General features: G+C 46.6%; 1 long non-coding RNA gene across 1 annotated transcript; it reads right to left on the bottom strand.

The window, feature by feature from the left end:
* Positions 1–1,703: 1,703 nt before the first annotated feature.
* On the bottom strand, positions 1,704–5,552 carry LOC134486301 (uncharacterized). The gene is made up of 2 exons (XR_010065109.1): positions 5,339–5,552; positions 1,704–2,488 (listed from the first exon to the last, which is right to left on the bottom strand). It is a non-coding gene; the product is annotated as an uncharacterized LOC134486301 (long non-coding RNA).
* Positions 5,553–21,460: the final 15,908 nt, after the last annotated feature.

Raw genomic sequence — 21,460 nt, 5'->3', positions numbered from 1 at the left:
CTCCAATTTTTTTAGGAGAACATTTTATTTGACTTCGGAGATTTGTGGCTGAGTGTGCTGATGTACACGTCCAGTCCCAGTAATCAGGAGGTGGAGACAGGAGAATCAAGAGTTCAAGGTTACTTTAGACCCACACAAGATTCTAAAGCAAAAACTTGTTACTAATCTGGAAATGCTGTCATTCTTGTATTTCTTTTAGAATTAAGAAATGTGTTTATAAATAAAAGGATGATACTAATAAATGATAGTATTTTCAATGAACTTACTAAAAATACAGCTGTCCTCACTGTACAGCCCCTCCCCTGATGCCTTCCTGGTGCAAAAAACTCTAAAACTCAGGAAGTGTTATTTCCTGTGTGAAAGGATGAACACACAAGGTGAGGCACGGTGTGTCCTCAGAGGTGGGCCAGGAACAGCTCTGTGGAGGCCTCCAGGGGCAGCAAAGACCTATAAACACACATTCTGAGGGCTCTGTGAGAGGAAGCCCAGCTCCCCCTTGCCCCAGCATGTGAGTGGCTGTTTTTGACTAAGGTGTGTAGGTGACCAGAGGAACAGAGTTGACATCACTGTCTCTTTCTGGAAACATTGCTGACAGGGTGTGAAAACTACAGTAAGTGATAAAGGCAGGCTCTAATTAAGCCCTCAGTAGAGCTAGGCTCCAGCCTTGATACAAGGGGTAGAAATCAGCTGGGTCGGGAGACAGGACAATGGTCCTAGGCCACTCAGCAGGCACTCAGTGTGTGTGCTCACCAGCAACTTAAGGAAAGGGAGACAGTCTGGACCCGAAGGCAGGTTGGCCCTGATACCTTTATCAATTCTTGTCGTGGAAGCAGCTTGTAGAGCAGGCTGGACTCCAACTCAGATCTGCACCCCCAACCCCTTACTAGCATTAAAGGAGGGTGACACCACCGCCCAGCTTCCTTTACCAGTTCTTGGTGTGAATAACCTAGCAGAATCTCTGGATATACCAACAGGAAGACTAAGTAAGAGTCCTCCTCCCTCACCATAAAGGCTGTATGACCCATCCCTAGGAGGGTACAGGACCTTCTTAGGCAAAAGAGATTGAGAAACAGAGCTCAAATCTCTTGGGCAGAAGACTAAAAACCAATTTGTCCTGGGGGCCTGCTGGGCAGGGAGAGGATCCTTCCAAGCTCAGAGATTCCAGGGCTGGTCCTGAGAGCCCGAGCCGGCTACTACACAAACTTCATCAGGCCCCGTCTGAAAACCGTGCTGCTCTGAACTGAGACGGTAAATCTAGATCTTGGTTGGGTCTGATGTCAGGCACAGTGAGGATGGGGGAGGGCGGCATTTGGGGCACCGACAGGATAGGAATTAGTGAGAGGGTAGCCAGAAATAGCCTAGAATGGGAAGACCTGGGAACCCAATGAGAACAGAAATGAGAGTTGAATACTTGGGTCAGAGCTAAATAGAGTTGTGTTAGCCTGAAACGTAAATTGCCAAGGGGTCAGTAGTGAGACTGATGGAGGGTCTGGGGAACAGTGGGAGCCTGGAGGAAGACAATGGCGGCAGGAAGAGGAGGAGAAGGAAGAGGAGGAGAAGGGAGAGAAGGAGCAAGTGGCTAGAATCAGGGAGCTGGGTGGTGCCATGCCTGTAATGCTAGAGCTCAGGCGGAAGGCGTAGGATCCAGAGTTTGAGACCCTATCTCAAAATAAACAGAAAGCACCAGAAGGTCGGAACAAGAATAGGTATGACAATGTCAGCTCTGTGTAGATAAATCCAAAGCATTTGGGGGATGTCACAGCTTGTCATGTTTGTCCTCAAAATATGGGGAACAGGCGAGGTTGTTAACGCAGAGGTCAGAAATTCCTCCACCGCGGCAGCACATACCAGAGCGAACCTGCTTCCCTACACTCTGGTGCTAAGGCTCGCGGCCTCCAAAGAGCCATTCGAAAACTCAGTCTAAAACGCTGAGCTAAATGAGGTGAGCTCCCACATGGCTGGCGCTGCGGAGACCCGGGGCCGCACAACTGCGGCCTGCATAGTACCAGCACCGGGTTGCGCTCAGTCTCCTCCCCGGCGTCGGCGGCGGCACCCGCACAGGCTGCCCAAGTTCACGCTTGCGCGACCCGCATGTTCCCTGGGTCCCAGCCCCAGGGAGTGGCACGGCAGCCGGACCAAGACCTTGATCCTGACCCGGTCGGTGTCGCGCGGCCGGGCGCTCCCGGGCTCGTAGAGGCTGCGAACTGCAGCAAGTGCCGGAGTCACGGGCAGGGGGCGCTCACGGGATGCCCCGGGTCACTGTCGGGTGGAGCGGAAAGCGTAGGTCCTGTCACTCGCAGAACCACCGGCCCACTAGGGTAGATCCTTAGAGGCGCGGCTTGAGCCAGAAGCCACCGCAGGGAGTGGTGAGGTTCCCCGAGGGGCGGAACGGCTTAATCGCTGCTCGCTGGGCGCCTTCCACCTCGCGTGAAGCTGAGTGGAGAGCGGCAGAGAATAATTTGCATCCAAACGAGGGTGATTCTCCTGTCTGTAGGAACGAAGAATTGGAGCCCATTATAACCGCATCCCACCACACAAGCGCCCACTAAAAGACGCAAAATCCCGTTGTCATTATACGAACACGTGCCGGGGAGCCCACTATAACCGCATCCCCACCACACAAAAGCCAAGACCCCTTTGTCATTACACAAACACTTGTGCAGGGGCCAAGCAAGTTCCTTTGCCAGAACAAGTACACACGAAGCGCCACCTAAAAAGTCTGTCACTCATTAAACACAAAACCCGAACCTAGGACTGTGCCAGACACATTCAGGATAAGGCAGTTTGGATGGGTGTTTGTAACCTGACTTTCCTGACTGTACCCTTCAAGGCAGGGTTTGGTAATTCTCCCACTCCTCCCTAGAAATCCACTTACACAAGCACTTTTATAGATCACGTGGATTTTATGGAAGGTTTCTAGAGGAACGCAAAGAAAGGACATGTACACACAGGGCAGAGGGCACAACACTTCGTCCTTCCAGAAAGTTCTTCCTTTTTTGCCTTTTTTGACTGTTTCTTAAGGCCCCTTTATTTGAGCAGAGTCTGAATCTTGCCTACCATTAGCCACAACCCCAAGACCTTCCACCAGGCTTCACCACAGAGAGGCTTGCATCTCCTAAATTGCTCACGGGCACGCACACTGGCTCACTCCAGGCAGTCTGCTCTGTACTAAGCAGTCTGCTCAGCATTCCCTACAGTTAGTCAACAACACCCCACCTTCTCCTTCTTTCTCTTTCTTTCTGTAGGTGGGGATGAATGGGCATCCCCAGTCCAGTGCATGCATAGGCCAGAAAGAAGCCAATGCAGGTGTCTTCATTTACAGCTCTCCAACTTGATTTTTTTCAATTTGCATTTTTTTGCAAACGATTTTATTTGTTTGCGTCTCTGCATGTCTGCACAAACTCACACTTGCTGAAGAAGCCAGAGGACAACTTGTGGGAGTCAGTTTGTCAGCTGTCTCCTAACATATAGATCCTGTGGATCAAACTTGGGCTCTCAAGCTTGGTGGCAATAACCTGTACCCATTGGGACATCTCACCAGCCCTCGCCTTCTTTCTGAGATGGGGTCTCTTCCTGAACCTGAACTTTACCATTTTAACTAGACTGGTTGGCCAGGAAATCTGGGGAATCTGCCCGGAGCTGGGATTACAGGGACCATCAGTGAGTACAGGAGATCTGAATTCTGGTCCTCATGCTGGCCCAGCAAATACTTTACCTGCTGACTCTCTCCTCAGCTTTGATGCCCCACTCCCTACCCCAAACCCTTGTCCCAAACCCCAAACCCACACATACCTTTCCCCATCTCACTAGCCTAGAAAGCCCTGTGTGGTAGGAGTTATTCCTGCTTTGCAGATAAGTGTTAGGGAGATTTAGTAACTTCCTCAGTCTCACAGGTAATAAGTGACAGAGCTAGCCTGTCCACTCAGGCATTCAGAGTGTCCCCCTTCTACAAGACACAAGGAATTTAGGAGGGGGTCAGATTGAAAAGCCATAGCCAGTGCAATGTCCTGGGTGTGTCAGTAAGCAGCCATCAGTGAATGTGTGGTTTTCACAGCAGAAGAATGTCCACAGCACTGTCCCTTGCTAAATTCTGTGACTCTCTGGCATTTGGACTCAATGTTTCACAGATATGGAATTCTATCAGGTCAGGCATGATATCAAGCATCAGAGACAGAAACAGGAGAATTGTGAACTTGAGGCCAGCCTAGGCTATATGATGAGACCCTGTCTAAAAACTAAAAATCAACAACATAATGAATAATTATATCAGAAAGTCAAGTTGAATAATGTATACACATTCATATTCCTTAAATTTGATCAAATATGAATGTAAGGATGTGGCCCCCTTTGACCCTCTCAACGCCGTTTGAGGTTAAGACGGTGGTAGGTTGATCCTTCCATTCCCACTTCGAATTTCTCTCACAGAAACTTCTGACACGTAGCACTTTAAACTATGTCTTTCTCAAAGTCTCTCAGATTCTGGGCTGGCTATTAATATTATATATAAGTGCTATATAAATACCGCATACATATAAGCAGGATTTGTAGGGCGGCATCTAGGTTCCACACATTATATCCTCTTACAATTCTGTGTGCGGGCACATGTGTGCACATGTGGGGGAGGGCAACCTCAGCAGTCCTCCATATTGTTTGAAGACAGGGTCTCTCACTGGGTTTTGATATGTAGACTAGGCTGGACAGCCAGTGAACCCCAGGGGTTCCCTGTCTCTGTGTCCCCAGCAGTGAGATTGCAAGCACTCACTTTAAAACTTGAGTTCTGGAGACTTTATGTGTGCTTCTGTTCCTCAGCCCTGCGGAGGGAAACGCAGGAAGTGTTCAAGGACAGCCTACGCTACATGGCAAGACCCTGTCCCCAAAACAAAGATATTTTAAAATTGAAGTTTAATGTACATGCATTGAAATGTACAAGTCTTCACGTAGTTTACGAACTCACACAGCCATTACCATGATCAGTCAAGACACGCATCGCTTCAGAGGTTCCTTTCTGTCTACACTACTCATAGAGCCCAGCATTCTGATATATAATATCATAGGTTACTGCTGAGTGGAAGTCAACTGTTTTTTTGTTTGTTGTTTGTTTTTTTTGTTTTTTGTTTTTTGTTTTTTTTTTTTTGAGAGTTGTAATTTTAGTATTATCTGAATAAAAAGAAAAACTGAGCCCCGGACAGGTTTAAATTACTTATCTAAGAATAACGTGCACAAGCATAGCGTTCTAGAGTTTCTCAGCTTAAGAATATTGTTTTGAAAAGAAAAGCCGAGGTCGGGAGAAGAGAAGACAGTGAGGTGGTAGGAGGATTCAAAACCCAAGGGAAGCCACCTTTGAACTCTGTCCTGGGCGAGGGCGTCTCCCGTGCAGTCAGTGGTCGACTGTCCAGGCTGAGCCCTGGGGTTCAGCCACTCCTTGTCATCTTCTCAGCGTCCTGGGCCGGCCGCTGCCTGCAGCCCACACTGTCAGCCCGGAAGCGGCGAGCAGGCAGGCGCAGCAGCCAGCAGCCCTATAAAGCCGGGACTCCGGGACGCACGAGGCTGGAACGTTCCTCAGCGCAGTTCTCCATCTGTCCTGCAGGGGGAGCCACGCCCGCCTGCAGAGGCCGGTCAGGGGCTGCTTTGCATCTCCGAGGGGAGGCCTGAGCCCACCCTGGCTTTTGGCGGGAGTATTTCAGAAGCCTGCGCGCAGCCTCTTGTCCCAGCAGTCAGCCCAGCACGCGTTCAACTATTCTTTTTCTCTTTTGTCCTCTGAGCGCTTTATTTATTTATTTTAAAGGAAGCTGCTCTTACAGAGACGCAGAATCACGTTTGTACAGTAAAATCAAACAACTCGATTGAACTGTCCTTCAGCTGGAAAAGCACCGACTTGCAGATTCTAATAGAGATGTCAACATTGAAACAGAAGTGGAGGAAAACAGATTTTGAAATGTTGGTATTTTGCACAGCCATTTGAACCAGAAAATGCCATCCGATACACAATAGGTAACTGACTTGAGTAGGAAACAAACACATTTTCATCAATAAAATGGAAACTACCTTTTAAAAAAAATCTAAAAGATTTGCTCTTAGGAGGTCCAGTTTCGCTCGTCCTTTGCTCTAATATTTTGGTTTACTTGAAGGGAAGAAGGGGAAATCTTAAGTAGTCATTATGAGAGGAAATGAACACCCAAGAGGCCTTGTCACCACACCAGCTGTGGTAAGTGGGAGCTGGTAAGTCAGTGGGGAAACAAGACTGAGGGTCAAGAAGCAGGTTAGTGAGCCCTACAAAGTGCAATGTCACAAAATGCATAATGGCACTATTGGTGAAAATTCACACTTCCCAAAGACTGTCATCATCCTATCACAGCTGTTTCAATAGTTCCAGATGGATGCCCTGCTGAGCACCTGTAATCCTAGCACTCAGGAGGCTGAGGCAGGGGAATCTTCACTCAAGCTGACTTTGAACTTATTAAATAGCTGAGACTGGCTCTCATCTTCCCCTTCATGGGCTGAGTACTGGGATTTCAAGTGTATACCACACAGACCAGTAAATTGGTCAGTGTTTTCCTGGTTTGTTTTTGTTGTTGTTGTTGTCGTTTGTTTGTTTATTTGTTTGTTTGTTTTGTTTTTCCACACAGATTTTCTGTTGTGGAGTCTTGGATGTCCTGAATCTCACTCTGTAGACTAGGCTGGCCTTCAACTCAGAGATCCACCTGCCTCTGCCTCCCATATCCTGGGAGGATTAAAGGCATGACTCACTGCTGCCCCGTTTTTATGTGTATGTGTATTTTGACTGCATGTGTCTGTATGTACAGCATGAGTGCCTGGTGCCTGAGGAAGCCAGAAGAGGGCTGTGAGCGTCCCAGAACTGGAGTTACAGAGAGTTGTGAGCCACCTGACGCAAGTGCTGAGAACCAAACCCTGAGGCTCTACAAGAACAGCAAGTACTTATAACTGCCTAGTCATCTCTAGTCCTGACTGACTGGCAGGGTGTGTGCATGCATGCGTGCGTGTGTGTGTGTGCGCGTGTGTGTGTGTGTGGTGTGTGTGGTGTGTGTATGTATGTGTGTGGTGTGTGGTGTGTGTGTGAGTGTGTGTGTGTGTGGTGTGTGTGGTATGAGTGTGTGTGTGTGCATGTTGTGTGTGGTGTGTGGTGTGTGTGTGTGTGGTGTGTGTGGTGTGTGCATGTGTGTGTGTGGTATATGTGGTGTGTGTGAGTGTGTGTGTGTGAGTGTGTGTGTGTGGTGTGTGTGGTGTGTACGTGTGTGTGTATGTATGTGTGTGGTATGTGATGTGTGTGTGGTGTGTGCATGTGTGTGTGTGTGGTATGAGTGTGTGTGAGTGTGTGTGTGTGTGGTGTGTGTGTGTGGTATGAGTGTGTGGTGTGTGCATGTGTGTGTGTGTGGTATGAGTGTGTGTGTGCATGTGTGTGTGTGGTGTGTGGTGTGTGTGAGTGTGTGTGTGTGAGTGTGTGTGTGTGGTGTGTGTGGTGTGGTGTGTGGTGTTTGTGCATGCTCATGCTCGTGCTGGGGATCAAATCTAGGGCCCTGTCCTTGTCACCCTTGCAGAGCTACATCCTCTACCCAAATTTCAATTTTGTTTGTCTACTTTGTTTTCTTTGAGTAGCCCTGGCTGTCCTAGAACTTGCTCTGTAGACCAGGCTGGCCTTGAACCAACACAATCTGCCTGCCCCTGCCCCTGCCCCTGCCCCTGCCCCTGCCCCTGCCTCTGCCCCTGCCCCTGCCCCTGCCCCTGCCTCCTCGTGTTGGGATTAAAAGCCTGCACCACTATGGTTAGTGTTACTTTTCAAACAGACAATACACAACAAGAAACAGCAGAAAATATCAGCAACATTTTCAACAAGCCGTCCCTCCTAAAGCGCCTCTCAGAACTGCTCCACCGGCTCTCCACCACTGCAAGTCCACGGCCCACGACCACAGTCTCTTCCGTGTGTGAGCTTCTCTTTTGGTTAAATAGGATGTAGTACTGTGTACACTGTTCTTCATCTTGACTTTTCTCAATATTTATTTTGAGACAGGGTGTCACTAATAACCCCTGCTTGCCTAGAACTTGCTGTGTAGGCTGTCCTGGAACTCACAAAGACTTGCCAAGCCTCTGGTCCCTCTAGCGCTAGGACTGAAGGTACAATAAGGAGATGAGACTACAGCCTGGCTCTTACTAAGACATCTTGCCTTCTTTCTGCGTTTGTCCCTTTAATGTGGTCATCGTATCATCCCCCTCAACACATCTTTAACATTCTTAGCACATGCCCTCTTGATGGCAGAGTTTTCTTATCGTTGCCTGTAGTGTGATATGTCACAATGGTGACCCAGGCCTGTAATCCCAGAATGAGGGAGTCTAAAGCAAAAGGATTATGAGTTTCAAGGCCAACCTAGGCTACATAATCGCTAAAAACAGTGAACAATCGGGCTGGGATGCAGCTCACAGGTGTGAGTGTCTGGTAGAGTGTTTATCTTGTGTTCAGCAAAATCTAGGTTTGCTCCCCAGCACTGCAAAAACTAAATGCATGCTTATAATTCCAGGAGGATCCGTTCAAAGTTATCCTTGGCTACATCAAGAGTTAAAGGGCATCTCTCTTCTCTCTGAATTCCAGTCAATCTTGTCTACTTGGCAAGTTCTAGGAGAGCTATGACTACATAAATGACAAAGTGTCTCAAAAAAAAAAAAGTTAGGCAGAGGTTGTGTACCACTTTAATGCCAGCACTTGGGAGGCGGGCGGAGGCAGGTGGATCTCTGTGAGTTTGAGGGCAGCCTGGTCTACAAAGTGAGTTGCAGGACAGTCAGGGCTATACAGAGAAATTCTGTCTTGAAAAAGTAAGTGATCAGGGCCAACCTGGGAGACTGTGTCTCAAAAATAGACATAGATAAATATCACAAGCAAGCAAAGGTGTGTGTGTGTGTGTGTGTGTGTGTGTGTGGTGTGTGTGTGTGCGTGCGGTATGTGTGTGTGATGTGTGTGTGCGGTATGTGTGGTATGTGTGTGTGTGTGAGTGATGTGTGTGTGGTGTGAGTGTGTTTGTGTGTGTGTGAGTGTTTGTGTTTGTGTGTGTGTGTGTGTGTGTGTGTGTGTGAGAGAGAGAGAGAGAGAGAGAGAGAGAGATGAAAGGCAAGTAGGAAGCAGAGAGAGCAAAGTAGAAACGTCAAGAGTGTTTAGACTCACAAGGCCCACCTCCAGGAATAAATCCTCTAACAAAGAAAGCCTCACATCCTAAGGGTCCCAAAACATGGCTTTCAACTGGGAACCAAGCATCCAAATGCCAGAGACTGGGGGTGGTGGGTATTACTCTCAAATCCCCAGGTACCTTCCACCTTAGTTTAAGACAGGATGTCTCATTGGTCTGACACTTTGCCAACTAGGCTATGCTAGCTGGTCAACGTGCTCCAGTGTCTCCTGCCTTCTTCTCCAATCTTGTCCATTTTGGGATAACAAGCCTGTGTCACCATGCATATCAGACTTTCCACATGAGTTCTGAGGATCCAGAGTCAGATTTCCATACTTCTTTTTAAAGATTTATTTATTTATATTATGTAAGTACACTGGCACTGTCTTCAGACACACCAGAAGAGGAAGTCAGATTCTATTCCAGTTGGTCATGAGCCACCATGTGGTTGCTGAGATTTAAACTCAGGACCTCTGGAAGAGCAGTCAGTGCTCTTAACCATTGAGCCATCTGGCCATCTCCAGTTTCCATACTTTTTTTTTTTTGGTTCTTTTTTTCGGAGCTGGGGACCGAACCCAGGGCCTTGCGCTTCCTAGGTAAGCGCTCTACCACTGAGCTAAATCCCCAGCCCCCAGTTTCCATACTTTTAAGGCAAGTACTTTATTGACTAAAGGATTCACCCAACTTCCTGTCTTTTGCTATATTATAAAATTATAATAATATAATATTATATATATAATTTTGTGTGTGTGTGTGTGTGTGCGCGCGCGCGCACGCGCATGCTATTGTTTTGGTGCTGGGATTGAACCAAGGCCTTATGTGGGCTAGGCACACACTCTACCACTAAGCCATATTCTTAGCTTGTTAGTGCTTTTTAATAGTTTGGGGCCGTGATAATGGATAGATAGTATTGATGGTAAAGTGTGGAAACGCATCTCAACATTTTGCATTCGTCCTTATGGGAATAATTTCCATTTAGAAATTGAAGCCGAAGTGGAGAGCTGTTTACCAGCCTGCGTGCTCCTCTTGCATAATACTGTTGTTAGCGAGCGACTTCCCACCTGAGAGCTGTATTCCAGCTCCCTTATATTCCAGGGAGCCTGTGTGATAAATTCGTATCAATGGCGTGGAAGCGAGGCAATCCTGCTCCACTTTCAGGCCCAGTTAGAAACAGGCATGCCTTCTCTATGCTGATTGGCTGCAGAGAACGAGCTGCTCTTAGAGACTGGCAGTCACGTGAAAGAATTGCCTGAGCCTCAGAAAGAGGAAAACCCCACTGCCCAGGAATATTGGCTCCAAACTGTTACGAGAGAAATAGCCTTCAATTACATAGAACCTCTGAAATGTTGGAGCTTCTGTGTTACAGCAGCTAGTGTTACCCTGAAGTAAAACTCCTCTCCCGGCTTGTCCTTTTCTGGGATGTAACTAATGCAGAACACAGATCAATCTTCAAGGTCAGCTATGCAAATTTGATCTTCTGTCCTTACAGAGGCATAATTTAGTTGACTGTTCTGTTTTTAGGCAAGTTTTATTTTAGTATTCTGTAACCTGAATGAACAACAGAGTCCACGGTGCAACTTGCAGAAGAACCCAAAGCTGAACGGAATAGCGCGGTACACAACGAGAAAATCAAGATCCAAAGGTACACAATTGGTCTGATGGCACAAGAGCAGCGAGATGAAACTTAGGAATGCATGGAAATGATATGGGCAGCTGGGTGTGGTGGCACATGCCTCTAGCCCCAGCACTCTGTAGGCAGAGCAAGCGGATCTCCGTGAGTTCTAGGCCAACCTAGTATACGCAGGGTAGACAGACACTAAGAAATGCTCTCCTGAAGATTGGTTGAAACCACTGTAATGGATGGAGCTCTTATTATTAATTGAGATATGCAGCAGTTGATACTTAATGGAGGGAAAAGGGGGTTTTTCTTGCTACATGTTAGAGAAAAGGGGCTGTGATTGTTCACTCCCTGACCACGTGACTACAGCTTCCCAAGCTGGGATGGTGCTCCACATTAGAGCATTAGAGCAGCATGGTATAGGTGAGGCTACGGGTTTGGTGGTTAATGCCCCAGGAAGCTGTGTCAGAAAGATGCCTTGAGCCTGAGACCAGCTTAAGGAACATAATGAGACCCCGTGTCAACAGGAAAACAAAAAAACAAGAACATGTAACAGTGTTTTAGACCATCTTGTGTATTCTCTGAATCTAGTGATTTCTCCAGACATAGATAATTTCCCTTCGTTTGGAAGATTCTATGTATTTGAAAAGCAACATTAAAAATGGCATTGTGGTCCCTGCCTGTAATCCCAGCATCAAGAGGTGGATGCAGGAGAATCAGAATTCAAGATGATCCCCCAGCTACGTAGTAAATTGGAAACCAGCTTGAGATAAATGTGATTCTTTCTCAAAAGAACCAGAGCGAAAGGGCAGGGATCAGAAATAATAGATTCAAAGTTCGAACACCTGTACTATTTTCCACATTAAAACTAACATCGACGGGGTTGGGGATTTAGCTCACTGGTAGAGCACTTGCCTAGCAAGCACAAGGCCCTGGGTTCGGTTCCCAGCTCCTAAAAAAAAGAAAAGAAAAACAAAAAACAAAACTAACATCGACACCAGGCAGTGGTGGTGCAATCCTTTAATCTCAGCACTCAGGAGGCAGAGGCAGGCGAATCTCTGTGAGTTCAAGGACAGCCTGGTCTACATAGTGAGTTCCTGGATAGCCAGGGCTACACAGAAAAACCCTGTTTGGAGAAAAAAACAAAGATAAAAAATTCCCTCATATTGATAAGCAAACAGGTCCTCACTCTGTGCCTGACTCTAGGTGCTTACCTCAGTGACAAATGGTATTTTGCTCTGAGTGAAATCACCCTAATAATAATAATTCACCCCTATAGGCCTCAGGAGGACACCTCACTGCACTGTAGCAAGGATGTAATTAGTCACACAAGATTTTACACTTCTAGTCATCGTGTTAAAAAAAAAAAGAGGAAAAAGAAAAGGTGAGATTAATTTCAGCAATGTATTTTACTTTAACAAAAAGACTATTTCTATGTATCTAGTGTGAAAATTTGAGATGTTTTACATCCTTTTTGCATTCTATTTTCATATTTACACCTTTTGTACCTCTCGCTGGGTTCTGATGGTCATAGTCCAAACTCATCAGCTATGACCAGTTTCTGCTACATCAAAATGGTCTTAAAGACTTTCTCTGTGTTTCTCTTTCGACCTTCACAACACTCGGCCATGGGGTTATCACTCATATTTTACAGATAACATTTTTTCCACAGAGGTAACCCAGAGACACACGGCCGTAAAGGAAGAGCCGGGCTGGAACCCAACTCTCCTACCAGTGTTCCCCAGCCCAGGCCAGGGTCCAGGTATGGAGTCAAACAGAACTGGTTTAGAATCCTGTTTACGACATCTGCCAGCTGGCTTACTTGGAACACACGTTGTCACACTGACACTTGGTTCCACCGCATGAAAAATGGTGATAATAAGAACCCTGGTAGATTATTGCAGGATTACATGAGGTACTGCATGCAAAGTGCTCAGCAAGTACCCATCCCGGCAAGTGCTCCTCAGAACGTGATGGTTATTACCGTGACAACCAGCCCAAGCTCGCTCCATCTTCCACACAGCTTGCCAGGAGCTTCCCCCCCCCCCCCACGGTAACAAGGTTTATTGTTGATGTGTGACTTTTTACAGAAAAACCAGCGACCTGGCTCCCAGGCCAGTCTTGTCCCTCCTACACACCATTGTTATCTCCCAACACCAGAGTGTGAGACGTGACCAACCACAAAGCAAGCCTGGAAATGTTTGAAGTCAGACTACACAGTCCCATTCTGAGACCCCTCTCAAATCTGCCTCATGGGGCAGAGGAATGTCACTTGGTGATGGGTTGGCTATCCCTCTGTGCCTCTGAAACCTTCTGAGGCAGAGCATGCAGAATGTCCCCAAGCAGGAGCTGGGTGTCCTTGCAGCCTCCTCCCTGCCTGCCACCAGTATCCTCACTTCTCTGTACTGCTGGTAACATGACCCCTTCCCCCGGTGCCAGGCTGAATGCCCACAAGCCAGTAACAGAGTGTGTTTACCACCCTGAAAGAAATACTTTAATAAAATATGTAGCGGGAGTATCAAACCCTCAAGTAGAAAAATTTGGGCACTCCTTTCTGTAGTAACTGTCCTGTCCCTCAAAGTATTTTATCCTATGTACCTTCGGATGATAAATGGGTTATCATAGTGAATCAATTATAGTTTCAGTGGCACATTCGACAAACGTCTGCTGAACCCAGATGTGAGACCTGCTGATCCACAGCCCAGGGTTAGGAAGAGTTTGGGCCAAAGGAGAAGGACGGAATTGCTGCTTTCCTTGTTCTTATCCTCTGGGGGGATTGTAGTTAGCCATCATACATAGAACTACAAGCTGCAGTTAGAGCTACAGAGGAGAGGAGCTCCATGATGGGGTACACAGTACAGATGTCTGATCTGCGGGAGAGAGGAGGAAGGCTGTTCTGAAAACCCTGCGAGCAGCTGAGGGACACAACACCTGTGGTGCGGTGGCCAGAGGGGTAGGGGAATGATATCGAAAGGAGGATCAAGTCAGTTATCTTGGGTCCTGAATTAGTTGGCAAATGACAACATTTTTCTCCCCAAGACAAGGTTTCTCTGTATTGCCCTGGCAGTCCTGGAACTCACTCTGTAGGCCAGGCTGTCCTTGAACTCAGAGATATATCTGCCTCTGCCTCCCAGAGTACCGGGATTAAAAGTGTGTACCACCACAACATGGTTTTATTTTGTTAATTATTAGCTTGTGTGCATGTGTGTATTTTGTGTGTGGCTTGTATATATGGTATGTGTATTCAGGGCTCTGTGTGTGTGTGTGTGTGTGTGTGTGTGTGTATCATGTGTGTGAAGTATGTGTGTATATTTTGTGTGTGACTTGTATGTGTGGTATGGGGGGCTGTGTGTGTGTGTGCGTGTGGTGTGGCGTGTGTGTGTGGCATGTATGTCAAATATGTACTTTGGGTGTGACTTGTATGTGTGGTATGGGGGGGTTTGTGTGTGTGTGTGCATGTGTGTGTGTGTGTGTGTGTATGTGTATGTGTGTGTTACAAGTGTGAAAGATAACTTCTAGGAGCCAGTTCTCTAGCTTTTCCCCTCCATCCAGGGATTGATCCTGGGTCAACAGGTTTGTACAGAAAGCATCTTTACCCACTAAGGCTTAGGGACAAAGCCACCGCTTCCTCCTGGAAATAGCACTGAGACACCTCAGAGGTGTGATCAGAGAGGCAGGGTGTGGTTTTAACCCAATGTAGCCATAGCCCTACTCCCAAGCACAGGGATTTCAACAGAATGTGGCCAACAGAGAGGTCAAACATGAAGCCTACAGGTGCCCAGTGGATGGAGTGAGTCAGAGATCATTGGCGACCCAGGGAATAGATGTTTGGCTGGGAGGCTGGAGCCAAAGGCTGAATAAGAGTTAAGAAATGGGGACACTGAGTGTAAAGCCACTCCTTTCAGAAGCTTGGTTATCAGAGCATGCGACTGAGATGCTAAAACCTCCTCACTATAATCCACTGAAGCAAGTGTCATATTTCAATGGGAGGAGAGCCATCGTTTGTCAATGAAAAGCCAGAATTGCTGCCCCTCCCAGAAAGAGCCAAGGAGCTCCGATTCTGGGAGGACTGCTGTGTATGTATATCAAGGAGGCAACAAGACAAATGTTCTTCGTTTTGGGTATGCACCTATGAACCTAAACAGCATGATCTGTGTGTGCAGATGGTTTGGGAGACATTTACTGAGCCGGGGCTTGTTTTAGCCTGCTGATCTACTAGGAGGAAGTGGTAGGAAAGGAGACTAATCACCGTGATGGATGCCTGCATCAGAACTTGTGACTCACAGCATGCATCAGCACCCGGGGCTCCTAACACTGCCTGTGACACTTCAAACTGTGCTGAGGCCACCAGAAAGCCAAGAGGCAGAGTCTGCTCTGGAGGCACAGGCATGTGATGCTCAACCTAAGAACTATGAGGGAGGGAGGTGACTTAGGGGGTTGGAACACACACTAACGTCATGGCTTTGACGTCCTTTGCCAGAGCAGGCTATGTTGTTAGTCTTAATAGATCTCTAACCTCAGACATTTTGACCCATTTGGAGACACAGATGTCATTCACTTGGCATGAAACAGAAACCAACACATTTTTTTTCTGATCTGTGTATATATGTCCAAATTTAACCCTAATGTTTGAGGTCTAAAACCTTCATTCTGGGGGCCTGGGCTGTAGCTTGGTAGAGTGCTTACCTAGCATGCCTGAAGTTCTGGGCTCTATCTGTGGCATGCTGTTTTGATCCCCAGTACCACAGAATATCATACTGGTGTTCATATTTATGGAGTCAGGAGGCTAAGAAATTCAAGTTCATCCTCAGCTACCTAGTGGTTGGAGGGCAGCCTGGGCTAAATGAAACAAACAAACCAAACACACACACACACACACACACACACACACACACACACAAAATCAGATAAAAATCAGATCCTAATAAGTTGATACAATTGTTGAGAGGATAAAGGCTGTCTGAAAGGTTCCTTTTTTTGTTTTGTTTTGTTTTGTCTTGTTTTGTTTTGTTTTGTTTTCCCCAGACAGTGTTTCTCTGTGTAGCCCTGGTTGTCCTAGAGCTCACTCTGTAGGCCAGGCCAAGGCCTCAGGCTTGCAGAGATCCACCTACCTCTGTCTCCTGAGTGCTATTAAGGGTAAGTATATCACAATCGGTAGAGACACCCCAACAAGAGCAAGAGCACTGGTGTTTCCTTAAAAACAACTTTAATCACAGCTCAAAGGCAGAGGCAGGTGGATCTCTGTGGATTTGAGGCCAACCTGATCTACATATCAAATTCTAGGGCAGCCAACACTACATAATGGGACCTTGTCTTAAAACAAAACAAAACCTAAAACTTCACTTTGGACATACTTAAAATGTTCTGCTCCCGACAGCATGTGGCTGTCAGAGAGGGTATTCTGATCTGAGGGTTAGTTGGTGCCTTATCTATAATCAGACATCTGGTGCTTGCTTGCATCACCCCACTTGTGAGCTCTTCCTTCAGCTTACGAAAGACCCCAGGCTCTGGCATACAGCATGGTAACTGCCGTTATCAACAAGGATAACGTCCATATATTCTATGTTTGAAAGTAGATCTTGTGTTCTTACCACACACACACAAACACACACACACACACACACACACACACACACACACACACACACAAAGGTATATGAGATGGTGAATATATTAATTAGTTTGATTGTAGTAATAGTGTATATATAGTTATATAGTTCAGGCATCTGTAGATCAAACCATCATGTCATGCTACACATACATATACACGGGAACATATGGTTTTTTGAGGCAGTATCTCGATTTGTAGCAAGTTTTCCAAATCCTGATCTTCTTCTTGCCTCTGCCTCCAAACTGCCAAGGTCATAGGCGTGCACTACCACCCTGCTATACAGACAACTTCCATTTGTCAGTGACACCGCAGTATAACTGGGGTTGGGAAGATACCAGCATTTGCATATCTCTGGAGGAGAACAGGGAGTACAGACCAACAACGAAGGCTGGCCATGTGTGGGCTGGAACAGATGACCTGGACTCTTCTGGGAGAGCCGTTCCTTACCTGGGGAAGACAGCAAGCTCTAATCAGGCAAGGGGCTAGCCTGGGAGCAGAGTCAAGACTACCTGACTAGAGAGGGGGACAATACAAATTACAACCATAAAAGTCCCCCAAAGGACTGCAAAGGGAAAATACCCTAGCTAAGGAACTAAAGATAAGGTCAGGAAAAAAAAAGAGGCAATTCTGCCTTCAAGGAGTGTTTATCCTCAGGGATAGAGGATGTTTCCAGAAACCTGCCTGGGCCTGAGGGGCCGAATGAAAGACCGGTGGGGAAGCAAAAGGGCACACACAGCAGAAGCATAACCCATGTTTCGGCTTTGGCTCCTGGCTGTGTCTGAGAAGTAGAGAGGGGGAGAGCAAGCATGAGTCTGGGGTAGGTAGTTAGTTCTTCTTGCTCTCTGCCACGGCTGCTTTGTTAGGGAGGAGCCTGGGGAGCTGACGGTCCTAGGCTGTCCGTGTTGCTAGCCACAGGCTCTGGCTTAAACCACATCCAGCGTCTTTGAGGAGACAATTGTGTTAACATCTTGAGACAAAGCTCACATTTAACTATTTTAGAACTCTCATTACTTTCTCAGTCGGTTCTTCCTCCCAACACTTGGGTTACCAGACAAGGACAAGATTCTATAGAACAGGATCCTACCGGTTTAACAGCAAATGCCTTCACCCACTGAGCCATCTTGATGGCCTCCTATGGCTTTTTATGAAAGAGACAATATAATCAATCCAGTGTTTTAAGAGAGAAGGTCCTGGAGCCACAAGACCAGGATTTAAATTCCGGCTCATCTGTTTCCTAGCTTTGTGACCTTGGGCAGGAGTTACTAAACCCCTGTGTGTTTCACTTTCCTTGTCTGTAAAACAGTTGTGGTGATTGCATTTGCTTCAGGAGTTTTTATGAAGATGAAGGGAGATCGCCACAATAGGCGAGGACCACCCCTGGCATGTAGTAACACGCGGTAAATGTTGGCCATTTCATATCTCCCCGGATCCCTGGGATGGTCTGTGCTGAATCTTTCCTGCAAGTTGGTGGCCGATCAGTCAGGTGGGGATGTGGACAGGCCCTGCTCCAGGCTGGATGAGATCAGTGGCTGCTGGGGCTTAGGGTTCAGCTCCATTCACTCCATCCATTTCTGTCCCTCTTTTCTTTTGGCTGTGCTGTGGTTGACCTCAGGGCCTGGGCTACACCCTCAGCTCCATCATTTGTATTTGCTTCACTAGTTGGGGTGCCTTGTTTAAAACATGCTTCGTCTTCTGTTTGACTGCAAAGGTAAAACTCTAAGCTTGAGTCTTCTTTCATTTACTTGCTTTCAAGCTGTGAAGACCAAACAGACTGGTCTCATAGTCCCATCCAGTCACTCTCCTGTCTTGATTACAGCTGATCTGTCTGGCTAGTGGGAGCCTTTTCTGGTAGTTCCTGCATTGTTTTCAAGACTTTGGGCAGTAAAATAGCATTCAGGCTTATATTGTGCATGGATTATGGAAGGGAGCAGAGGCAACCTGGGTGTTTTTGGTATTTTGGTTTCCCTTCCAAATTAGCCCCCCTCCAATTTCTCCCTCCCCAACTTCAACCCCCCAGGAAGGGACTGATTTCTCTCTCACAGTTGCATTTGAATTTGTTCTAGCTTTTGTCACAAAGCTTTGTTTAAACACAAAGATCATCATGGGCACAGTAGGGAGGAAATCAGAGGCCTTCCTGCCCCACCCCCTTGTTTATCCAAACTGTAAATAATCCCCTTTCCTTTACCAATTTTTCTTTCCAATAGTGACTTTGTGGCCTTACCTCAGCAAGTGTAACTGGGCTGCTACTTCTGGAAGTTCTGATTTCTATGATAGGAAGTGGAATCCCAGGACCACAATTTGGGTGGTGTACTTACTGCTTCCTTGATGGGATGCTGCTTCTAATCTCTTCAAGTGACTTGATAGCAGACAGATGTGTATATCAATTGATCTACTGATAGATTCAAAAGAGCTCGTGAATTCCTATGGATACAAATCCAGATCTAAAGGGGAGTTTCTGTTTGTTACTTGAGGCAGGGCCTCCTGCAGTCCAGGCTGGCTTTGAGCTAAGGATGGCATTGAATTCGTCCTTTAAGCTTCCGTCTCCCATGTCCTGGGATTACAGGCAGGCTACATCCAGGTACAGTTGCTATGTACATATGTGTGCGGGTACATGTGACACAGTACACATATGGAGGTCAGAGAACTTTTGAAGTCAGTTCTATTTTTCCTTCCTTCTTTACACGGGATCTGGGGCTGGAACTCACATCATCAGACTTGTGTGGCAAGGGCCTTTATCTGCTGAGTTATTCTCTTTGGTTTCTATAGTCATGCCATATGAGTCTTTGGTCTTTAAAGACAAATTTTCTTTTTTGATTCCCATGTTTAGTTCTGTGTGCCACTGTGTATTTAATACTTCCCACCAGTCCTCAGCTTGACATTTCTCTAATAATTTTGACAGTCTTTTTTTTTTTTTTTTGTTCTTTTATTCGGAGCTGGGGACCGAACCCAGGGCCTTGCGCTTCCTAGGCAAGCACTCTACCACTGAGCTAAATCCCCAACCTCTAATTTTGACAGTCTTAATAAGTTTTTAAGACTGTCTATTAAGGTTTTACTAAGCAGTGTTCTCCAGAGAAGCAGGCTCAGTCTGATACAGGTATAGTATAGGCAGGCTTAGCACTGCAAATCATCCCATGTGGTTATGAAGCCAAGAATCTTCTCGATCTGGATGAGCTGGAGACTCCAAAGCTGAAGCTACAGCTCTGGACCAGGTCCAAAGTCTTGGCATGCAGAGGAGGAGCAGGAAGTCCAAGTGCCAGCCAGCCCCAGAGGGAACAGAGCTGGTGGAGTCTGAAAGCAGGCAGACTCACTTCTCTGAGGGTAAGACCACAGTTCTGTCCATTTGGGCCTCCCACTGATTGGCTCAGAGGCCCACCCACCCACCAGCTACTCAGGTACAAGGGTTAATGTCCTCCCAAAACATCCTGCAGACCTGCCCAGCGTGATGTTTGACTACTCCAGCCAAGGTGGCACACAAAATTGGCCAGAATTGAGTTTGTAATTCACTGATAAGAATGTTTGGCTAGCAAGCATGAAGCCTTGGGTTCAATTCCAAGTACCAGCCCCTCAAAAATAATATATATTAATAGATATCACAAAATAATATATATGTGTGCATATATATATATATATGTCATAAAAGTAGAAGCAAGAAAACTTTGATGCTGCCCAAATCAAGCTGTCATTAACCCCACCTGCTAGGTTAGAAGGTCTGCCATGGAGCTGGTAAGCAGTCCACACAAATGGCTCACCTCCGTCTCTCACTGTCTATATGCCATTGGCATCACTGGCCGCTGAAACTTGCCATCGTGGGAGCTGCAGGAAGTGAGGGAACCTGAAGGACAAATGTGAACGTGGATCTACTGGCTCAGCCCCCTACTCCCCTCCACTCTGCTGGAAATTCTGGGAGGACAAGGTTCACACCAAGAGGAAGGCATTATCTACTCTGTGGCCTATGATTCGCAGAGAGATCTGTACAGACATCCCAGGCCCTGCAATCTCTGTGGATGCTTTGGTAAATCCTCAGATGCAGGATGTAGATAAGGGAGAGCAATTTAAAACGTCAAGATGCTAGGTTTTCCATTTCTTGAACCAACAAATGATGGCATTGGGATTGTCAGTGCCATGGTACATAACATCAAAGAAAAATGTAATAGGAAAAATTGTGCAAGCAAAAGATCTATACAGCGAAAACACAAAGCTCCAGCTGTTTGGGATGCTGAGGTAGGAGGAGCCATTGAGGCAGGAGTTTGAACGCTGCTCCCCCGACAGCAAAGTCTCCCTCTTTGTTGTGGTTGTTCTTAACAGACATGGCCTGACTTTGTAGCCCCCTGGCTGGTTTGGAGCTCACTATTTCAACTAAGCTGGCCTTGAACTCATACAGATCTACCTATTTTACCACCAAGTAGTGAAATTATAGGTGTTTGCCCTACTCCAAGAGCAGCTCTACCTGTGAGCCTGTAACGAGGGATGTGGGGCATGGGGGAGGTGGAATTAAAAAGGGAAGAAAAGAAAGGCAGGAGCAGTGGTTCACATAATTCCAACACTTGAGTTACAGAGGCAGGAGGATTACTGGGACTACCCAGTAGTTCTGACTACCTAGTTGGCTACAAGCCAACCTGAGGTACAAAATGAAACCTTGTCTTGAACAAATGAAACACCGAAAACCAAAACAATGAGAGAGAGAGAGAAAAGCCGAACTCAACTCCCAAAAAAGTAGAAAAGAAAGAAAATAAATAGTAAATGTTTGAGGAAATAGATATATTAAACCTGGCATACATGTATATAAATGTGTGTGTGTATTCATCGAAACATGACATGTTACCTCAACACTTTGGAGGCTGAGGCAGAAGGATTATGAGTTTGAAGCCAGTTTGGGATGCATAGCAAATTCTAGGCCAGGCTGTGCTATGAGAACTCGTCTAAACAAACAAGCACGTTTTAATCTTTTCATGTATGAATTTTAACTTTTTTTTAAATGTGTGAGTACTTTATCTGCATGTAAACTCTCATGACAGAAGAGGGCATCAGATACCATTCCAGGTGGTCGTGAGCCACCATGTG

The sequence above is a fragment of the Rattus norvegicus genome, chromosome 3 (genome assembly GCF_036323735.1).
Source record: "Rattus norvegicus strain BN/NHsdMcwi chromosome 3, GRCr8, whole genome shotgun sequence".
NCBI lineage: Eukaryota > Metazoa > Chordata > Mammalia > Rodentia > Muridae > Rattus > Rattus norvegicus.
This window is presented reverse-complemented; position numbering and strand designations above follow the sequence as displayed.